The sequence below is a fragment of the Anabrus simplex genome, chromosome 14, assembly GCF_040414725.1.
Source record: "Anabrus simplex isolate iqAnaSimp1 chromosome 14, ASM4041472v1, whole genome shotgun sequence".
Taxonomy (NCBI): domain Eukaryota; kingdom Metazoa; phylum Arthropoda; class Insecta; order Orthoptera; family Tettigoniidae; genus Anabrus; species Anabrus simplex.
The window spans coordinates 83,238,010-83,259,071 of record NC_090278.1 but is presented as its reverse complement, the minus strand read 5'-3'; the positions used below and the strand labels follow the sequence as shown (position 1 = coordinate 83,259,071).

Genomic DNA, 21,062 nt, shown 5'->3' with positions numbered 1-21,062 from the left:
TTAAATCGGGACGACATCCGTGATCGAGAACTTCAGGGGCTTCCGTGACGAACAGAAAATGAACAGGGGATGGACAGAGGAAAGAAGACAGGCCGCCAGAGAAAGAATTCAAAGATTTTGAACTGCAAACAATTGAGGACCTTACGTGAGGATATCTTGCAACGTGACCCTTTAAGGAAGCAACTTGAAGGTCTACAGAGTTTGAAACTAAACCTAAAATAAAGACAGGCAAGACGTGGGACGAACAACGGAAGGAATCTCACCGATGAAGGATGCGGGAGTACTGGGTGAGTGTTAAGATTCAAGACAAAACGGTTGAAATACCTTTGTCCATAGAAGGCCGAAACGGAATAATAATTGTAACAATCCCCCAAAAGGCCACACTAACAACAACTCGCACCGCTGCCTGTCATACTACTGAACGCCCCATGCTTCTGCCTCTTCACTCACCATGTCATCGTTACGTTACGAATGCATCATCTTCTGCCGTATTTCTCCAATATTTTCATATGTCTCCTGAACCTTCCACATTTCCTATATATACTGAAGTTTTTCACAGTCCACTCTTGACTGTGGTGTGTGTGGAGGGCTCAACATCTTGCCCAGCTGGTCAAGCCTTATTATCATCCTGCACCCAAGATGTTTTTATGTGGAGACACTTGGTGAACATTTTATTATTTCCTGGGACTTGGTTTTGCCAGAACCCTTCTGCATTTGGCGCTTCTCGCCAAAATTCAAGCCATCATACATTCTCGGATCTTAGTGCATTTGGGGCGAGTTCTATGATTGATTAGAGCATATAACTAGTTTTTAAATTGAAGCATCACAATGTCTGATTGTTGGAACGTTAGGTGAACTATTCTCTATCAAGGCGTTACAGGATCTCTCATTATGTAGTTTTCTAAACATTCTGCTTTTTTGTTTTGCAGGGCGGGGTCCCATTTCCCATCCCTGTCTCTGATTCCCCTTTCCTTTCCCAGTATAGGGTTCTTCTTTTCTAGGTGCTCTATATCGTGTAATTGTACACGGGTATCTCATTTTTTTGCTGAAATGTGTTTATTAAATCAAAGTTTTGTGGCCAGTTTAAGTTACTGATATTTCATGCTCTTCTCAAGTCTTAATTGAGGTTGTTATTGCTACGCTAGTTTATCGGTTCTCTTGCTTGTTGCTTGTTAATTTGTTTAGGGCCTATTTAAAATACAAGTGTTATTGATTTAGTAATCGATTCTTTTAATATCATAATTGGGATCCTTTGGGTTTCCACACACTTTGCGAACTCTGCTTATTTGTTATTATTATTATTATTATTATTATTATTATTATTATCATTATTATTGGTAATTATGTCACCATTATAAAATATGGTACTGCCGGTAAGTTATAATATACAGCTCACACCTGTCTATTTTAATCTTACATTACGTCAAATACTATGAGTTAACTCGAGATACCCCAGATACGCTATACATTAAAAGAGTTTACTAAAAACAGCTTTGGCAAATCCGTCCATCAGTTATAATGGACCAATTTGCATCATTTTTATTTTATTCTCTTCGGAATACCTGGCGATGAAACAGCCAACTTTGAGTAATCATAAAATCAAATCATAAAATGATCACTCCAATAACTGCAGGTGAAGGCTTAACCTACCGGCATCACATTATGTAATTAGCAGGTTGCTAAGTGACTAAGACTTTCATTAATATTCTGACATTACGTGCTTTTCATGCTGAGTAGGGTCATTGCATGCAGCCATGTTTGATAACTACCTGTCAAGCCAGAGAGTATACACCTCCTCTGATCACGGAAGAATACTATTCCCTGCTAGATACTCTTTGATTCTTTAACCTTTCCCAGATTCCAAATATATTCAACAGATGGCAGGGCGTTCCTAATAATTTACATGCTGCTAACAGAAAAATGTCTACGTACAGACAGACACCATCATGGCATGCGCCTTAGACATTATCTAGGATCACCTAACGAAGGATAACCTAGCTACGCTAGAAACATTGTGGCCGTATATCTTAAAAAAGTTCTCTGCCTGAAAAAAAACGCCCCTTCGAGACTAACGTATAGTCTCACAAGACAACTGTTAATACCATTGCCTTCTACGGCACAATACCAAGCTTTAAGTCAAGAAATGCAGGACGAAAAAAAGAGCGAATATATAGATTGATTTCTACCAAACAGACGACATGAAGGCGTCTGAATGGATGGATTATGATTATGAGCTGCGGCATACCGTAAGGTGCTTTCTGTTAAATGTTCATAAAACCACTGAGAATCGCAGTCAAAACAATAAGACTATGTCAGACATATCAAGGCGAGTTATCTGACCTATTTGTAACGAATACTGTGCGGCAGCGCGAGTCCACTAATTATTATTATTATTATTATTATTATTATTATTATTATTATTATTATTATTATTATTATTATTATTATTATACGTGATACCTGCGAAGTATATTCTGTTATTATGAAGCTCTCAATGGATTCACTTATGAATTACTTCTTATTAGCCCGCTATACCCTCACACACAAACACACACAAATAATTTAATCCGCTTGGTTCTAGCATCACTTATCTTCATTTCTACTTAAGGCACGTGTTCGCGGTACTTGACAAGAAATCTACTAAATGCGGATAATATTCCTCGTATTAAAATTTGTGCGTTTCTTGTACTTTTTAAAAAAAATTTATCCTGGTATTCATAAGGTGGAGAGCGTGAATTATGTAGAAAGAAAATACGTAATTTTGTTGGAATTAAATTGGAATTATGTGCTCATTATACGTGGGGATGCGAGAAGAACGCGTGATGCACTTTTCTTGTTTCATTAATAGGTGCTGCAGCCTACTGGGAGAAAGCCGTAACTTTCATTTAACGTAAGGAGGGGATTCTCCTCGGTCTCTAGTGTCAAGGAGCGTCTTATATTGTAAGTCCTGTTCTCTCTTACTTTATTTATATTCTTTTCCTTCCTCCTTCTTTTTCTCCTCCTGCTTCACATACAAATGTGTCGCGGAAAAAGAGTAGTATGTACAATCCTTTATGTCGAGTTCCTCAAGAGTCATTTCAGGGGTGACAAAACCTGTTATTAGGTCTGTGAGACACTCCTTTCTCGTGTCAAAGGACCGTATTCACAAATGCTTGTAAATTAAGTTATCTTTGATTTTGGAAAAAGAAAACTGAGGTAACTGTTAAAATTTTGTTAAACTTATCACTGTCGTAACATCAGATTTGCTAATAATTCCATCCTTGCTTTACCTACCCATAGAACTGCCATCTACGATAAATCATTCATAGTAATTGCCTGCCGTGAGTGGAACCTCATTTCCGGAAAGTATGAGGGGGTTAAGCGCTATTCGCACTTTCAAGGAAGCACTTTGGAGACACTTTATGCACCAGTAAGGATCATCTGTAAACTAGATGATGCTATTTACAACCATTCTATTGTTATGGATGTCCTTGTAGAGGATGAGTCTAAAATTCTTACCTGATTTGTTTTTCAAGTGTTATTAAATTTTATGTACTACCTCTTTTTTACATGTAGGATATTAGTATTAAGAATTCATCCTTTTATTATATCTAATTTATTTCATCTTAATTTAATCTCATCATTCTTGTATTATTATTAATGGAATTTGTATTAAATCTTATTATTGTAAAGTAATAGAATGTAATATATGTATATTTCAGTGCCTGGTTACATGGAAGAGAAGGCCTGAAGGCCTTAATCTTGGCAGGTAAAATAAAACATTACTAAACTAAACCTTAGAGCCCGGGTTTTAGTCAGTAGTAGGTTAGAATGCAAATAATTTGGCAAGCAAGAAGTGTCTCGTCCAGCCTGCCTGCCTTTTAATGTGGTGAGTGTAACATAATTCCAGGTGTTCTAGTAGGCCGGGCCCCTAATATTTATGCACATTTCATGGCAGAACTATTGTCTGGGTTGGTGTATACAGCGGTGTAAAACACAAGATTGCGTGAGAAGGATCCTGAGAGTGAAATAGCAAGATCGTCACACTAACATTTGTGGTCTGGAAGAAGCAAAGTCCATTGGTGTTGAAGCATCAACTCCGTTTGATAGGACACATTGTTTGCATTGCTGAATCCACTCGGCGAAACGAATTCTGTATACCCAGATAAAGGGTGATCAAATACCACACGGAGGATAACAGAAGCGGTTCAAGGATACACTAAAGACCTACTGGAAGAAATATCAAATTAAAACTGAAAAGGGGAAGCTACTGTACTTGATCGTCCGGTATGACACCGTAATTCTTGGAAGGAACTCAGTGCTCTGAGGAAAATATAAACTGACAAGCGGAATGCTAGAAAACAACGGAAACTTCTGGAGAAAAACAACACTACACAACTAGCGTCCACCAGACCATATAATGTCATCAATGCGGTAGAATTTGCGGCTCAGAGTTGGGTATTAACAGCCATCTAAGAACCCACAAGAAATGAGTTTTGAAGAAGACAGTTATACTCGTCAGCGAGTGATGCCTGAAAAAGAACATTCGCGGCATGTATTTCTTTTCGTATTTAATCGAAAGGAGAAGACTCTGGTAAGTCTTCGTTTGCTGGTAGAAACATATGGTGAACACGCTCCAACGATTAGAACCTGTGAGACCATTTAAACGTGCTGATTACAATGTGAAAGACAGTGAGCGAAGACGAGCAATTGTAGGTGAAGCGCGGTGAAACCGTTAATGCACAACTCTATCGCCAAAAAAATGGTTAATTTAAATCACGCATTGATCGAAAGACGACCGGAGTGGGTCAGAAGACATGGCAAAGTGATTTTGTTACATGACAATTCGCCGTCTCACACAGCGAAACCAGTGAAAAACACTTCGAAATTGCTTTGATGGGACATAGCACCGCACCCGCCTTACCATCCCGATCTGGCGCCATCTGACTATCACCTCTTCGTGTCAATGGGGTACGCGCTGGCAGACAACACTTCAGCAATTTCGAGGAAGTTGGAAAATGGCTCGACGAATGGCTCGCCGCAAAAGACAAGCAGTTTTTCTGGCATGGTATTCATAACTTACCTGAGGGAAAGTGTCTAGAAGCCAGTAGCCAATATTTTGAATAAACCAAAAAATTATTTCCCTAGAAAATTACGTGTTTTCTTTATCACAAAAACTGGCAAAAACTTATGCATACACCTGGTAAAGGAGTAGTCGCGTGGATCGTAGAGATATCAATTCGTGCCCGAGAAGTGACGGTAATTTTTCAAAAACTCGCGAATTAGTGTTGCGTCCATGTGAATTGTTCCGCTAGATTGGAGGGAGACATTTCGTCCGAATCGTTGGCTGAATGGTCAGCGTACCTTCCTTCAGTTCAGAGGCTCCCGAGTTCGATTCCCAGCCGTATCGGGGATTTGAATATGGCCGTAAAAGAGCGACAAATCCACTTGTGTGACGCAGTTCGCATCCGCGACTCCACACGTGTGGGAAAAGCGGCAGGAAAAATAATAATAATAATAATAATAATAATAATAATAATAATAATAATAATGTTATTTGCTTTACGTCCCACTAACTACTTTTTAAGGTCTTCGGAGATGCCGAGGTGCCGGAATTTAGTCCCGCAGGATTTCTTTCACGTGCCAGTAAATCTACCGACACGGGGCTGTCGTATTTGAGCACCTTCAAATACCACCGGACTGAGCCAGGATCGAACCTGCCAAGTTGGGGTTAGAAGGCCAGCGCCTTAACCGTCTGAGCCACTCAGCCCGGCGCGGCAGGAAAAGAAGAAGAAGAAAGTTGGAGGGAGACATTTCGAACATCTACTCTGATGTACTGTACGTTTGTCCATCTCTGTCTTCCCCTCACCAATTCGATTCAGTATCTCTTCATTCCTGATTCGATCTATCCATCCATTTCTTCTTAAACTTAATTCTGTAGCACCACATTTCAAAAGCTTCTATTCTATTTCTTTCCGAACTAGTTGACGTCCATGTATCACTTCCATACAAAGCCACGTTGCAGATGAAATTATTCAAAACACATCTTTTAAAATTCCTATATCAAGATTCGAAGTGAGCAAATTTATTTTCCAAAGAAAGGTCTGCCTTGCTTGTGGTATTCCGCATTTTTTGTCCTCCTTACTTCTGCCATCCTTAGTTATTCTAAGACACACGTAAAAATATTCATCTACTTCTTTATTCATTTCCTAAACTAATATTTCCTGCACTCCATTACTTTTATTTTGGATTTATTTTCCCTCTTGTCCGGTTTATAAAGCCAAGGATAATGGCCGAGAGGATTTGTCGTACCGACCACATGACACCTCGTTAGTTAGGAACCTTCGGGTTGAGCAGCGGTTGCTTGTTAGGCCTTGGACCTTCAAGGCTCCTTCGTTATGTATTCGGATTATCTTAATCTTAACCTCCATCTCCAAGACTATGCCCATACCATTCAGCAATTTATTCAAATCTTCTGCTAATTCAGATAAAGTACCACGAACCTGCTACGCAGGCGTAGCAGGGGGAGAGGTGGTACTCCCACGTGGCGCGTCCCACGTGGCGGATAGGGGGGTCCTAACCGGCTTGCTGGCGGACTTGAGGGAAATAAAATACCTCTCGCGGACCAAACACACACCCCCTATGGGTGGGGGAGAATAATACGAATGATACACCCACTCCTGCCTGCCGTGAGAGGCGACTAAAAGGGGCGACCAAGGGATGATTGTATTACAATCATGAAACTACTTTTGATTTGTACCATCACGCGGGGAACACCATGGGTCGCCTTTACTTGCGAGTAGTACCACTCTGTTAGGTACTGAATTGTTTTGTGATTCGTAGCACTCAAGCGGGGTTCAGTGTGGGTTTCCAATACCCGTGAGTCGTACCCATGTGAGCAACACCACGGGTCTGGACGTTGCCTATGAGTTGTACCACTATATGAGCGACACCGTGGGTCTGCGTTGCCAGTGATTAGTACACCTAGGTGAGGAACCTCATCGGTATGCGTTGGCTATGAGTGGCGCCATTAGTAGTATAATGCAGGGATTCTGGCGCCTCCGCCGCATCCTCCGCCTCCTCCTCCTCCTCCTCCTCCGCCGCCGCCGCCCGCGGGAAATTTGAATTTTGGCGGGAGATTTGAATTTGTAAACAAAGCCACGTGCTTTTTGACAGACAACAACGCATCGCTAACCTCACTGCTGCCATCTTGACGGGCCTAAACCTCACTAGTGCCAACTTAACCTAAGTAGCATGAGGTAAACAAACCCACGTGCTTTTTGACAGCCACGTGCTTTTTGACAGACAACAACGCATCGCTAACCTCAGTACTGCCATCTTGACGGGCCTAAACCTCAGTAGTGCCAACTTAACCTCACTAGCGCGAGGTAAACAAAGCCACGTGCTTTTTGACAACCACGTGCTTTTTGACAGATTTGTAAACAAAGCCACGTGCTTTTTGACAGCTGTCATCGACAACAACGCATCGCAAACCTCAGTACTACCATCTTGACGGGCCTAAACCTCATTAGTGCCAACTTAACCTAACTAGCATGAGGTAAACAAAGCCACGTGTTTTTTGACAGCCACGTGCTTTTTGACAGCTGTCATCCGCCATCTTTAAACTACGGAGCGCTGTGCTGCCCTCTTTCGTCACCTGTCATCGGCAGTGCTGCCATCTTGGCGGGCCTAAACCTTAGTGCTACCAACTTAACCTCACTAGCTCGAGATAAACAAATCCACGTGCTTTTTGACAGCCACGTGCTTTTTTGACGGCTGTCATCCGCCATCTTTAATCCATAGAGCACAGTGCTGCCCTCTTTAGCTACTTACCTTTGAAATGTGGTGGCGGCAATTTGAAAAATTCTATGCGCTCTTGTTGGGAAACAAAGCCACGTGCTTTTTTGACAGCTGTCATCCGCCATCTTTAATCAATAGAGCACTGTGCTGCTATCATGCGGGCAATTTCGTCAGCTGTCATCCGCCATCTTTAATCCAGAGAGAACAGTGCTGCACTCTATGTGGTGGCGGTAAATTCCACGTGCTTTACAAACCCATGTGCTTTTCTGACAACTGTCATCCGCTATCTTTGAGAACAGTGCTGCACTCTATGTGGTGGCGGCAAATTGAAAAATTCTACATGCTCTTGTTTGGAAACAAACTCACGCGCTTTTTTGACAGCCGTCATCCGCCATCTTTAATCAACAGAGCACAGTGCTGTACTCTTTAGCTAGATACCTTTGAAATGTGGTGGCGGCAATTTGAAAAATTCTATGTGCTCTTGTTGGGAAACAAAGCCACGTGCTTTTTTGACAGCTGTCATCCGCCATCTTTAATCAATAGAGCACTGTGCTGCTATCATGCGGGCAATTTCGTCAGCTGTCATCCGCCATCTTTGAGAACAGTGCTGCACTCTATGTGGTGGCGGTAAATTCCACGTGCTTTACAAACCCATGTGCTTTTCTGACAGCTGTCATCCGCCATCTTTAATCTAGAGAGAACAGTGCTGCACTCTATGTGGTGGCGGCAAATTCCACGTGCTTTACAAACCTATGCGCTTTTCTGTCATCCACCATCTTTAATCTAGAGAGAACAGTGCTGCACTCTATGTGGTGGCGGCAAATTCCACGTGCTTTACAAACCTATGCGCTTTTCTGTCATCCACCATCTTTAATTTAGAGAGAACAGGGCTGCACTCTATGTGGTGGCGGCAAATTCTACGTGCTCTTATTTGGAAACAAATTCTACTCGCTCTTCAGCTGTCATCCACCATCTTTAATCAAGAGAGCACCGTGCTGCCCTCTTTGTGGTGGCGGATAATTTGAAAAAAATCTTTTCGACAAGCAGCCATCTTTAATCCAGAGAGAACAGTGCTGCCCTCTTTAGCTACTTACCTTTGAGGCGGTTAATTTGAAAAATTCTTTTCGACAAGCTGCCATCTTTAATCCAGAGAGAACAGTGCTGCCCTCTTTAGCTACTTACCTTTGAGGCGGTTAATTTGAAATATTCTATTTAACAAGCTGCCATCTTTAATGAAAAGGGCATCGTGGTGCTATCTTGCGGGTAATATTTTACGTCACAGCTGTCATCCACCATCTTGCATTGCTAACCTTAGTGCTGCCCTCTTTAGCTACTTACCTTTGAAACAAAAAATCTATTTGACAAGCTGTCACCCGCCATCTTGCATCGCAAACCTCAGTGCTGCACTCTATGTGGTGGCGGATAACTTGAAAAAATCTTTTTGACAAGCAGCCATCTTTAATTAAGAGAGCACCGTGCTGACATCTTTAGCTACCGCCATCTTACATCGCTTACCTCGCTGCTGCACTCTATGTGGTGGCGGTAAATTCGAACAAGTTTAATCACGCATCGGGAAAGCTAGAGTAAGCACGTGCTGCAGTGATGACGTCATTGTGCATGTTTAAACTCGTTCGTTGACTAAAAGCTTTAGTCTTCGGGAAACAGTGATAGAGTGTGGAGTGCAAACATGACGAAAACATTAATAGTTGATGTGCAAGGCTTTAAAGTAAACGGAAACAAATTTGTGTTTAAAGAGGTGGCTGTGTTAGATTGCTGTGTGTTGTGGGCACCAAAACTTGTTAGTTTAGTATTTAGTCCACCGTTCCCTTACTGTTTGCAAACAGATGAAGATAAAAAGCAGACTCAGTGGATTGAAAACAATTTAGGTTTGAAGTGGGAAGAAAAAGGAATACCTTATCGTTTTCTACCTTTAATGATGAATGCACATTTGTCAAGAGCAGATCTTGTTCTTTTAAAGGGTTGTGAAAAGAAAGAATGGTTGCGTGATTTTCTACCATCATCATGTGAAGTTATCGACATGCATGAATTGGGGTGCCCATCATTTAAAACTCTTCCGAAAGAGCATAGTAGAGAAACAACTAAACAGTCTTTACAACATGTATGCATGCTCTTTGATTGGTTGTGTCGCAGTGCATGCCGGGAAGTGAACAACATATGTAAACTGCAGTGTCGAAATAACCTTAGTGTAAAAGAAACATTTGTAGAGTAAAGACATCATGTCATTTCTAACAGATACTAAGTGTAACGCAGTTGAAAAGGCGATCGTAAAGTTTTATGCATGCAAAAAGAAACTAAACACGTTTACTGAAGAAGAGTTAAATGCATTACCAAAGGCATTTTTGGTCAATGTAGCTGCGAATGCTGTAAAGAAGATTTGGGATAAGGTGCCTCGTGAGTGGACTCAAGATCCTGTTTTGTCAGAGCTTCAAACGTGTAGTTTACATCATGAACACGTGAGTTTAGCTAGAAGACCTTCTGTGAGACAGTGCCGTACATGTCAACTAATTAAACTGTATCACAGACCTAAAACTAACGAGTTGTCTTCGCTTATAAACACTTATCATGGCTGTGGAGAGAGTAAACAAGGAAAAGGTGAAGAAACGTGCTGGGAGAAAGATGAGGAAGCATGTTGGGCGTGGACTCATCAATAGAGTGATTGATCTTCTTTTCTTCGTGCTTCATCTCCCCTGCGGCCCTAGAACACGTTCGCCTGACGTGTAGTTACATGCTGCCTGCATAGAGTGTAGCTGTTAAAATCTGCTTCGTAAAGTTATGCTGTGTGTGTATGTGTTATTACCTAGTGCTTTAGCTGCTCAGAAGAATATAGCAGCACTTGTTGGTGTAATAAAACGAAAACTGAGTGTCAAAGACCGTAACATAAACAAAGGATAAAAATGTATGTATATAGTCTAAAATAAATATGAATTGTCAAAACATATTACAGGTGTTGTTTAATCCTACAGCATGTCCTAGTGAATTAGAAGAAAGGAAACGTAGAGGATTAAAAGAAAACACACATAAGATTTAAAGTACATCCTCTTTATTAATCCATGAATTAAAGCTGTTATTAAAACCAAGCCATTTAACATACAGTTTATTGCCACGACGTCGAATAACACGTTCAACTAAATAGTGATCAGGATATTTTGTTTTCTGCAGTTCTTCGATGTAGAATCCTCCTTCAATAGGCTGTCCTCTGAGATCGCGAAGTAAATACGTAACTGGATTAGTAAGCTTAACACTTCTGATTTGAAAAATTTCAGTGCTCCAGTTAGGTGTGTATCCTTTTGCAAAGATAGACTTGTGTTTGCTGATGCGAACGAAATCACCTTCTTTAAAGCGATAGCGACGTGGATCAGCTGTTTTAATTACAAGATGAATAGCATCTAGACGAGGTGTATTCTTTGTAACAAGACGTGGCTTTGTTCCGATAGTGCGATGAGGTGTATCGTTGTAGGTAGGTAAAAGTCTAGGTAGCAGATCAATCCAACGATATGAACCTTGCGCTGTAAATTCTCGCCACATCATTGTTTTGAGTGTACGATTAAAGCGTTCTACAACACTTGCCTTGAGATTGCTGAACGTAGAGTAGTGTTGAATGCCAAGTAACTTGAGGTAAGAAGAAAAATCCTTGTTGTAAAACTCTTTACCTTGATCAGTTTGAAGAAGCCTTGGGCAGCGTTTCGATTCATCAACAATATGTTTAAATGCTTCTTTAACTTGAGCTGCTGTTTTAGAACGCACGGGTTGTGCAAAAGCAAACTTTGAGTACACATCGATAACAGTAAGTAGATACTTATAGCCCTTATTGCTAGAAGCATATGGAATCATTTCTACTAAGTCTGCTTGCCAGAGATCATCTTTTCCTCGTGTAATAACGCGTCTGCGACAGTAGGTGCGACGTGCTGGTTTATGTAACTCATGTGCGATGTTTACCTTTACAGGTGAGATCTTCTCTTGACGAGCCATTACAAAATAATACCGGCATAACGTAGTTCTCTTTCTATTTCTAGAATTTCTGATCCGTGACCAGTGTGACCAGCCTCTTGCGATGCTCTTAAAAGTTGTAATCGTTCAACGAGTAAGTTTGGGTCATTCCAGTATCTTACATCCACATACGGCAACAAAGGCTTGTAGATAACGTCTAGACTACGTGCAGTCGGAAACAGCTTAGAAATAAACTCACGATACTTGTAATTCTTATTCGCATTTACAGCTTCTGTTCTCTTGTAATTACGTCGTGTTGCATCGGTAGCAAAAAGTATTGCTTTATACTTTTTAAGATCATCTTGTAAAATTATATCCTTGTCAGGTATTCGTGAGAAAAGAAGTTCTAAGAGTCCTTTCGTAGGTTTATAGGTAACACCTTTTACAATGAGTTTGTTGCTATTAATCTTAACATTTGAATTTCCTATCCGGAAACAGTCATCTTCGTAGCGAATACCATAGGTAGTGTCAGTTTGTCCTGTAAAAAGTTTTTCTATATAAGGTGCAAAGAGAGATCCATAGGTATCTTGAATAAAAGTTCTAAACTGATTGCGATACTCTGGTGTAATCATAACCTCAGACAAAGATGGTAGATTTTGCGTCGATGTAGCAGGTGTTTCTGCAATAACATCTGTAGTTAAAAACTCAACACGCTTAGATGGTGATGCATCATTAAGTTCTTCTTCTTCTTCTTCCTTATCTTCCTCTTCTTGATCTACATCCTGCTTCTTCTCTTCCGTATCTTCTTCATGCTTTTCTTCTTCATGCTTCTCTTTATGATATGATGTTTGCATAGAAGCAAAACTTGAAGTAGACTGCGGTAATGAAGTAGAATTAAAAATTTCTTTGAGTGGTGTACTTAGTTGTGTTTTTAAAAATAAATCCGTGTCTGCTTGAATACGTTTAAGCTCTTTAAATTTCCGTCGAATATTGTTTCGAGCTTGGATGATATGTTTTGTGATCTCCTTGCTAGATGTTAACATGATGGTGGTTTTTAATCAAGTAGTTACTGTAATTCTGTGTTAATGCATATAAAATGATCGAAACCCATGCGATATCGTCCATGCTGTACATCACTTTCTTTATCAATAACTAAAAAGCTGTAACGGTGTAATGACCAACATTTAGCACACATACGTTTAAAGTCATCGAATGTCATATCAGTGTTAACATGATCGTCATACACATGTCGCATGTTGCGCTCATCTTGCCGAGAAAGCACAATAACATTTGCGTTGTCGCGTATCAACTGCTTGGGCACACGAGAATAGGTTTGGCACAAATAGATGCAATCAACATATTTATGTCGACCCATACTAAAGAATGCACGAATAACGTTTTGCTGTTCTGTTGCGACATCATCAAAGATCATTAGAGAATTAGGAAGCACATCGTCTGGTGATGGTACTTGCTCATGTGAATTAAATTTAAAATATCTTATTCCATCTTTAACTAGATCGTGCATTACAGTTTGTAGAATAGTATATAGCGGCTGATAGAGTGACTTTGCGAAAACGTAAATATTCTCGAAGCGTATACCATTTACAGAAGTAATAAGTGTGAGTAAAAGATTTGTTTTACCGCATCCCGACGGACCTGATATAATACATCGAACAGTAAAAGGAAACAACGTTCCATGACGTTTTCTTGTAGTTGTACTAGAACTAGGTAAGAGATGTGGTACAATGTCGGTAACAGGTAGCGTGTCTTGCTGCTTTATAATCTTCATGATAACTGAATCATAAAGTACGTAATAGTAATATATATATTAAACGAAACAAGAGGCAACGGTTAGTTTATTATTTGCTCTTGACTAGTAAAGTCGTGTCCAGCATGGTGAAACAACGATATCCAAACGACATGAAGAAGAAGAAGAAAGTAAAAACTGTTGGATGGAAAGATGTTATAAAGGCTGCGCAAAAAGCTATTCGAGGGGAATACAATCCTCGTGTAGCTATTACTAAGGCGTTACGCGCAGCAAGAGCGAGAATTTCTCCAAAGTGCAGAGCAATATTTAGTAAACGTGCGCGAATTATTCCTGTACCAAAACGAGGAAGATTTCTTCCTGCGCTGTTTGCTGGCTTAGCAGCTTTAGGGTCATTGCTAGGTGGTGCTAGTGCTGTAGCGAGAACTGTCAAAGCTGTAGAAGAAGCGAAACAACAGTTGAAAGAGAGTGAACGTCATAACAAGACGATGGAGGCAATTGCGTTACGAGGCAAAGGTGTGAACATGAAGCTAGCGCCATACAAGAAAGGGCTTGGTATCTACATTTCTCCAAAAAACGTCTACTGAATGCACTGCCATATCGAGCTCTAACGCATGATGACGTTTTTACGTTTGCTAAACAACTAGGAATTCATTATTTTCGAGGAGTGTATATGCGTGATCAACTACCAGCACGTCCACGTGAACGTGAAAGTGCCGTAATTAACTTGGACGACAGTCGTGGACCTGGAACTCATTACGTTGCTTATGTAAAACGTAAATCTAAAGTATGGTATTTTGATAGCTATGGAGATTTACCTCCTCCTTTTGAGCTCATACGTTATTTCGGAAGCAGTGCAGACATTGTTTACAATAAAAACCGTGTGCAAAACTTTAATACACGCATGTGCGGACGATTATGTCTTATGTTCTTATATCAAACCCAGACAGTAGAGAAAGTGTATTAGTGTCTACGTGATGACGAACAGTGAAAGAACGTTTGCTGTACGTGGAGAAGGACCTGAAACAACCATCTATTTTAATCCACCAATCGAACTTGGTTATCAGCCGCATAGTCTTGGACTAGTATCGTTTGAAAGCTACAATAAAATCTATAATGTGCGTGATGGTTTAAACAAGTTCTATTACGATGAGTATGTGCTAACACTACCCTCAGGTAGTTATACAGTAGATGATATTCACGACTATATTGAAAGTACGTTAATTGATCAGTTTGGGGAAGATAGTTTTAGTAATCATAATTACAAGTTCTCAATCACTATAAGCAACATTACGCACAAATGTGTTATTGAATCATCATTTAAGATTGACTTCAAATCACAACCTGATTCGATTGGTCCACTGCTTGGATTTTCATCGAGGGAGCTCCTACCGAACGTACGTTACGAGTCTGATCAACCTATAAAACTCTTCGATGATTATAATGTGAACATTACTTGTAATATTATTACAGACTTGAATAGTAATCTACAACCTTCGCACGTCCTGCACGACTTTATTGTTACAGAGGAACGTGGATATACTATTTGTGAGAAACCAGCAGTAGTTCTTTATCATCCTGTGTCTGTAAAACACATTAGCAACATTACTCTTAGACTTGTAAATAAACATAATCAGCTTATTCATTTAGATCAGCACGCGTACGTAGCTTACAAACTACATCTTAAACCAGTATGAAAACCATCTATAAAACACGGTGTACATTCCGAAGGCATACTACATGTGTGCAGAGACTCATCGAGTTAACAGATACCCATAAGCAGATACTCCAAGATTTAGGATATACACTACTACAACAGAATGGAAGAAATGCTAGACATTACGAATACAGTAGAAAGTCGTGAAGGTGTAGTACGAAGTGAGCTTCATTCTTATCAACCTTTTACGTTTGGATTAAATAACAATGATGAAATTCATTTTATTATTAATCAACAAGATGTTTACACCTTACCACACGAAAGCTACCTCCATATTGAAGGACGATTAGAAAAGTCTGATGGAAGTGGACCAAGCACTTCACAACTAAACAACCATGCTCTAGCTTTTCTCTTTTCTGAAGCGCGATATGAAGTAAATAATGTTGAAATAGATCGAACGAAGAATGTTGGTATTACAAGCGCAATGAAACTCTACCCTTCTTTCTGTGATGAAGAAAGTAATCTTTTGCGGATGGCTGGATGGTGTCCAAAAGCTACTAACAACTGGATGATTAATGAGGATGGAACTTTTACGGGTATGTTATCACTGAAACATATTTTTGGATTCGCAGAAGTCTTTACACGTATTATAATCAACGTAAAACAAGAGCTTATTCTAATCCGTGATCGAAGTGATTACAATTCTCTTAAAGCAGTAGAAACACCTGTAGAATCGAAAATAACACTGCATCGTATACTGTGGCGGATCCCACATGTAACCTTATCTGATCGTGAAAAACTTCGATTGCTCAAGATTGTAGAAAATGATACACCATTACCTATACGTTTTAGAAGTTGGGAGCTGCATGAATATCCCGTGTTACCACCTACAAACAAGCATAGCTGGGCAGTTAAAACATCACGTTTTACTGAGAAGCCCTTGTACATTATTTTTGGATTTCAAACTAATCGTAAATTCAATCACGAAAAAGATAGCTCACTGTTTGATCACTGCAAATTAAGACACGTTAGACTATATCTCAATGGAATTACGTATCCCTACGAAAACATCGACATTAACTTTGAGAAAAATAAGTTTGGGATGCTCTATGACATGTTTTGTAAATTTCAATCATCGTATTATCAGAAAGAAGATCGTCCGCTATTTACACCTCAAGAATTTAAAAATAAAGCACCGATTGTAGTTATAGACTGCTCTTATCATGAAGAATCTATAAAAGAATCTCCAGTTGATATTCGTTTAGAATTTGAAACATCTGAAAACATTCCTGCTAACACAGCAGCCTATTGTCTTATTATTCATATGAGTGATGTTACTTACCATCCGCTAACGAATATTGTTACGAGACTATAAATAAGAATAGATCTTTATCATTTTCATTAGTGTGTGCTTCGACATCGTACGCTATGGAACAAAACTGTAAATGTGCATGCTGTTTGCATGCTCATACGCAACATCTTATTTATGTTTCACGAGTGAGTGAGGCTATTAAGATGTTCTATAAACGTAGATCGTCGATGCCGAAACATCTTATTCAATACTTACCACCAGGATTTTTATATACGTACGCTGCCTCTTACGTACATAATTTTTGGGACATCCTTCCTCTACACAGTAAGATGTCAATCGAAGTAGCTTTATGCAGAACTTGTGAGCGACATTACAAGCATCGAGGAGAAAATGGTGATGATGATTGGGATGGACCAAATCCGAGGATTGAACACTGTACACAGTGTATGAATGAACTTTCTCTAGTACTTCATGATGATGATGATGATTCCGAAAAGGAATAACAGCAAGGTAAGAAGTACATGATCTTCTCTGTAAAGCATAACATACTTAGTATAATATATTTCTAAATGCTTTGTTTAATTTGAATGTTGCAGGAGGCATTTCGGAAGCATACGTTCTTAAGAAGCACACCAACCTTGTCAGCAGCAAAAACGAACACTGTTGTAGTACATTTGTAAATAAATATTTGATCGCATTCAAAAATGTAGTACTTATTGCATTGCTTTACTCCGACTTACTCTTAAGAAAAACGATCAGGTCTAAACATGCACAATGACGTCATCACAACAGCACGTGCTTACTCTAGCTTTCCCGATGCATGTTTAAACTCGTTCGAATTTACCGCTACCACATTCCTTTACATCGACTTACTCTTAAGAAAACGGACAAGTCTAAACATGTATGATGAAGTCATCACAACAGCACGTGCTTACTCTAGCTTACCCGATGCGTGATTAAACTTGTTCGAATTAACCGCCACCACATAGAGTGCAGCAGCGAGGTAAGCGATGTAAGATGGCGGTAGCTAAAGATGTCAGCACGGTGCTCTGTTGATTAAAGATGGCTGCTTGTCAAAAAGATTTTTTCAAGTTATCCGCCACCACATAGAGTGCAGCACTGAGGTTTGCGATGCAATATGGCGGGTGACAGCTTGTCAAAGGTAAGTAGCTAAAGAGGGCAGCACTAAGGTTAGCAATGCAAGATGGTGGATGACAGCTGTGATGTAAAATATTACCCGCAAGATAGCACCACGATGCCCTTTTCATTAAAGATGGCAGCTAGAATTTTTCAAATTAACCGCCTCAAAGGTAAGTAGCTAAAGAGGGCAGCACTGTTCTCTCTGGATTAAAGATGGCAGCTTGTCGAAAAGAATTTTTCAAATTAACCGCCTCAAAGGTAAGTAGCTAAAGAGGGCAGCACTGTTCTCTCTGGATTAAAGATGGCTGCTGATTTTTTTCAAATTATCCGTCACCACAAAGAGGGCAGCACGGTGCTCTCTTGATTAAAGATGGTGGATGACAGCTGAAGAGCGAGTAGAATTTGTTTCCACGTAGAATTTGCCGCCACCACATAGAGTGCAGCACTGTTCTCTCTAGATTAAAGATGGTGGATGACAGAAAAGCGCATAGGTTTGTAAAGCACGTAGAATTTGCCGCCACCGCATAGAGTGCAGCACTGTTCTCTCTAGATTAAAGATGGTGGATGACAGAAAAGCGCATAGGTTTGTAAAGCACGTGGAATTTGCCGCCACCACATAGAGTGCAGCACTGTTCTCTCTAGATTAAAGATGGCGGATGACAGCTGTCAGAAAAGCACATAGGTTTGTAAAGCACATGGAATTTACCGCCACCACATAGAGTGCAGCACTGTTCTCTCTGGATTAAAGATGGCGGATGACAGCTAACGAAATTGCCCGCATGATAGCAGCACAGTGCTCTATTGATTAAAGATGGCGGATGACAGCTGTCAAAAAAAAGCACGTGGCTTTGTTTCCCAACAAGAGCACATAGAATTTTTCAAATTGCCGCCACCACATTTCAAAGGTATCTAGCTAAAGAGTACAGCACTGTGCTCTGTTGATTAAAGATGGCGGATGACGGCTGTCAAAAAAGCGCGTGAGTTTGTTTCCAAACAAGAGCATGTAGAATTTTTCAATTTGCCGCCACCACATAGAGGGCAGCACGGTGCTCTCTTGATTAAAGATGACTGATGTCATGTGGAATTGCCTGCCACCACATTTCAAAGGTAACTAGCTAAAGAGTGTAGCACGGCGCTCAAAGATGGCTGCTGTCAAAAAAGCATTTTTTCAAATTATCCGCCACCACATTTCAAAGGTAAGTAGCTAAAGAGGGCAGCACTGTGCTCTATGGATTAAAGATGGCGGATGACAGCTGTCAAAAAAGCACGTGGCTGTCAAAAAGCACGTGGATTTGTTTATCTCGAGCTAGTGAGGTTAAGTTGGTAGCACTAAGGTTTAGGCCCGCCAAGATGGCAGCACTGCCGATGACAGGTGAGGAAAGAGGGCAGCACAGCGCTCTGTAGTTTAAAGATGGCGGATGACAGCTGTCAAAAAGCACGTGGCTGTCAAAAAGCACGTGGCTTTGTTTACCTCGCGCTAGTTAGGTTAAGTTGGTACCACCGAGGTTTATTCCCGTCAAGATGGCAGTACTGAGGTTAGCGATGCGTTGTTGTCTGTCAAAAAGCACGTGGCTTTGTTTAAAAATCTGTCAAAAAGCACGTGGCTGTCAAAAAACACGTGGCTTTGTTTACCTCATGCTAGTTAGGTTAAGTTGGTACCACTAAGGTTTAGACCCGTCAAGATGGCAGTACTGAGGTTAGCGATGCGTTGTTGTCTGTCAAAAAGCACGTGGCTGTCAAAAAACACGTGGCTTTGTTTACCTCATGCTAGTTAGGTTAAGTTGGCACTAGTGAGGTTTAGGCCCGTCAAGATGGCAGTACTGAGGTTAGCGATGCGTTGTTGTCGATGACAGCTGTCAAAAAGCACGTAGCTTTGTTTACAAATTCAAATCTCCCGCCAAAATTCAAATTTCCCGCCAAAATTCAAATTTCCCGCGGGCGGCGGCGGCGGAGGAGGCGGGCGGCGGAGGATGCGGCGGAGGCGCCAGAATCCCTGCATTATACTACTGCCATTTTGTAGGAAACACCATAGGTCTGCGTTACCTTTACGACGTACAATACTTGTGAGTAGTACCATAATGTCTGGAACACCGTGAGTTTACGCTACCTTTCATTAGTACCGCAGCTTGAGAAATATCATGGTTCTCCTTTACTAGTGATAAGTGCCATTATGCGGGATCGTTGACGTAGTTATTGGCCCATTCACACAAGCATCAACGATTCAGGATTGGGCTTTGGGAGCAGTCCCTTGGTCAGTAATATTGTTTCTCGGAATGTTAGGCATTGCGCGTCTTATCCACTGATTGTTTTAAATTCATATTCATCAATTCATTCCTCATCATCACGTTTGAATTCGGGTCAGTGGATGAATTATGTACTTTTAAATTGTAATTCCATTTCGTCTCATTTCGTACCATAGGGGCCGATGGCCTAGATGTTAGGCCCCTCTAAACAACAAGCATCATCATCAGATAAAGCAACAATATCTTTGGACAATCTCAGATTATTTCGATGAATGCAGACGTGAGCATTATTCGATGATCAAAAATATAAGGAAGCACTAAAAGTAACTGATTTGGTGAATACGAGTCTAAGAGAACAGATTTGTATCTCACCGCAGATGGGTGCTATTTTTGTTCGTGTCATCTCCCTGAAGCGACGGGTAGGTTACCGGATGTAGTCCAGAAACTGCTCCTCTTCCGGTGGCTGTCGTATACTAATTATGATCATAGCAGATGGTTTCCTGTGGAGCTCTGACTCTTTGTTGTGCAGAGCCGCTGCACCGAGACAGTGCTAACACAGCGCGTATTCTACAGTGCTGGCCAATGAAAGTGTAACACTTAGGAAGTAATACCCTTCAGAAATATATTTTACAACTTTAATTGTAATTAAAATTTACTGCTCCTTTACTGAACGATCAGCGTCGATACCTTCGCTTGAGAGGCTCTTGGGTTCGAATTCCGGCCAAGTCAGTGATTTTCTTTGCCCCAATACACGCCTCTTCATATACTGTACACACAACACGTCACACTACCAACCATCGCAGAAATACATAATTACTATCTAGTGGGACGTAAAGCCATTATTATTATTATTATTATTATTATTATTATTATTACGTGTCGGACAGTTATGGACCACGCTATTTCACTCGTCCGCATCCTTCTTCGGTCGACCACTTGTCTGTCTTCATTTTAGGTTTTGTTCGAAAACTCTGTATACCTTGAAGTTTCTTCTTTAAAGGGTAACGTTGCAAGATGTCTTCGCGTAAGGTCCCCAATTTTTGAAAATCCTCTTCCACCTCGGTGAGCCAGACCTCTTTAGTTTTTCTTATTACCGAGATCGATAGCTGCAGTCGCTTAAGTGCGGCCAGTATCCAGTATTCGGGAGATAGTAGGTTCGAATCCCACTGTCGGCAGCCCTGAAGATGGTTTTACGTGGTTTCCCATTTTCATACCAGG

The 21,062-nt window shown here is 40.6% G+C and overlaps 1 protein-coding gene across 1 annotated transcript in view; it reads left to right on the top strand.

Moving 5' to 3' along the window:
- Window positions 1–21,062, top strand: part of LOC136885679 (acetylcholinesterase) — a 1,299,399-nt gene that overhangs the window by 162,027 nt on the left and 1,116,310 nt on the right. The gene's annotated exons all lie outside the window — the stretch shown is intronic.